Source organism: Penaeus vannamei, chromosome 10, assembly GCF_042767895.1.
Source record: "Penaeus vannamei isolate JL-2024 chromosome 10, ASM4276789v1, whole genome shotgun sequence".
Lineage (NCBI taxonomy): Eukaryota > Metazoa > Arthropoda > Malacostraca > Decapoda > Penaeidae > Penaeus > Penaeus vannamei.
This window is the reverse complement of record NC_091558.1, coordinates 36,036,448-36,038,947: the sequence shown is the minus strand read 5'-3', so window position 1 is coordinate 36,038,947 and position 2,500 is coordinate 36,036,448. Positions and strand designations below refer to the sequence as shown.

Below are 2,500 nucleotides of genomic sequence, written 5' to 3'. Positions count from 1 at the left end.
AATGCTAGGGAGTATTAATTAGTTGTTTCGTTATTTCAATAGTCCGTGGATACAACAAAGGAATTGCCCGTAGGTGACAGTTCCGGCGGTATCAATGAATAGAATAAAATTGTGATTATTTATTAAAGTGAAGGGTAAGAGAGGCAAATTATGAAGATTAAAAGGAAGGGGAACGATTGTTTTATGTCCAGGTAAAATCATGGAACGATACGGGTAGAATGTGGGGTGAGGGTGTCGGTACCATCTCGTGTGTTTTTATTTTGTGTATTAAAATGATTATTGATTTATAATTAGGAATAAGGGAGGGTATAGAATTAATCTTAGATATTGATTAAGTTAGGTGAGAATATTGTTTAGTTGAATTATAATATTCATGGCTAAGATTTACATAAAAAATAACGGTACAGCAAATAGAATAGACCTACATTCAAATAACTTGGTAAATGAAAACCTCGCTAATATGACAAAGGTACCAACGTTTAGTAAGATAAGTATGGTAACGTTATATGAAAAATTCTTTATGTTAATAATCATCGTAATAATAACATTCATAATCATAATATTAATAACTAAGCACTAAGAGAGCGCATACCTCCGCCAAGGCAATAGGGTACACACCTCTGTTAAAAAAAAAATAGTTATCTTGCTAACCGTCGAACAAACAAACAATTGAACAAACTGAATAACTAACGCTACCCAAAATCCTGGCGGGGGTAATAATGTACGTGTATTTGCGCGTGTGTGTGCGTTCGGACGCGTGTACATGTCTGCGAGTGAGTGTGCGTGTTGGATTGCGTGTGCTTTCTGTGACGCCCGTTGTACGTGCGCCATACATATGTGGATGTGTATAAATAAACAGTATAAGAAGTTATATGTGTAATCGTATGGTTAGCATGCATGTGTTGAAACCAATTTGGGTACGTCAGTATATGTGGATACTTACGTGTGTACGCGTATATGTCAGTTGTGTCTGTGTATGCGTGTGTTTGCGTGCATGGTGTGTACTCTCTTTGATGATGCTGCCAACCCCCAGCCGCCTTCTCCGCTTTACGAAGTGGGAATTCAAACGTACATCTACTCAAGTGTTTCTGGAGTTTCGCTTGCCGACACTCAGTTCAGTGTTTGTATTTACGCAAACGATTTATGTATGATTTTACATTTTCTCCCTTTTAATGTCATATTTGATTCCGTTCCATTCTATCGTTTGTTGTACATGAAGTTTGATGTTCTGTACACGCCACAAGCGTCGTGTCACAGCTTCCCTCCCTTCGTACCTTTCAGAGAAATATACATTCGTTATTCTACTGGCGTTTCTTTCCTCCTCTGGCACTTATCAGTATCTAATAAATGCTGATTCTACATGGCCGGCAGCTCCAGCTATGAGCCTAAATGGACAGAAAAAACGAAGTACTGAGCGACTGTGCTGATTAAAGGTAGGAGCTGGACCGTGCAAGAATGAACTCATATACTTCCACATTACTTATGCAGCATCGTTGTTCTTCCACTTGACCGTTTTTCTCTTACGTCTTCTACTATAGTTTTTTTTCCCTTTCATTTCACTCTCCTACTGCCTACTATTCTTATGCTAGCTTATTCCATACGTTTCTCCCTGGCTTCTTTACATGGTTATTTCATCTATCTAATTCAATTATGTTTCTCTCAACCAGGAACATGGAATTTCTTACTGTGATATCCTTCAAGGTCATATTTCCCGTAAAATATCGCGGGTATTGGGGGATTTGACAACAAGGGGCCGTTTTACCTTAGAGATGCCCACTGTCCTTCATGGGGAGGGACCTTGAACCTTAAGGCGTCTTTCTAGGTAGGTGGGGGCCTATGAGGACTACACATGCCCGTACGCTACACTTTTTTTTCCCATATTTCATAGTAGGAAGTCTGAGTAATCTTTTACCTTTGTTTTTATTGCTTTAGTTTCACCAGGTTTGGGTTTTATGGCGCCGTAATTAGCTTGGTTTTGGGATATTTAAGCCATCAGATCTGCTGCCTTTGTTTTTGTTTTTGATGGTAAGGCTTTTTTTCTTTGGTTATAAAGGCCCTATCACACTAGCACTTTTTCCGTCAATGTCTTTCTCCGCAAGGATCGTCTACAAACGGAACGCCTCACAGACCAAGACGGTTACGACCGTTTCCGTCTGACTAATTTCCGTGTTGATCTTGTGCTATTTTTGAATTAGGAGTGAATGTAAACATAAGCTAATATTTTAGAACATTCGTATATACAATATACATCATCACATTTCTTTAAAATACCGTAATATGTATGAGAATGTTCGTGTGATTCCCGGGACCTCCCTCCGATAGCGCCATGTTTGTTTACATGATTTTCATATGGAGTTCATTCGGACACGCAAAAAAATGACGGAAAAAATGCGTGTGATAGGGCCTTTTTCTTATTTTGATAAGGGATTCTGGCTCATCCGACACCCGAGCCTACTGGTAAAACATTCGGCCACCTCCCACCCCGTATACGGCTGCAACG

General features: G+C 39.4%; 1 protein-coding gene across 4 annotated transcripts in view; it reads right to left on the bottom strand.

The window, feature by feature from the left end:
- Positions 1-2,500, bottom strand: part of LOC113803405 (microtubule-associated protein 1B-like) — an 81,663-nt gene that overhangs the window by 30,099 nt on the left and 49,064 nt on the right. Inside the window, exon 1 of one of the 4 annotated variants that reach the window (XM_070126564.1) lies at positions 2,272-2,318. The exons of the other annotated variants lie outside the window; for them this stretch is intronic. The gene's annotated coding sequence lies outside the window, so the exon portion shown is untranslated. Of the gene's footprint in view, positions 1-2,271; positions 2,319-2,500 lie in introns of those variants that run through there. 4 annotated transcript variants of the gene reach the window in all.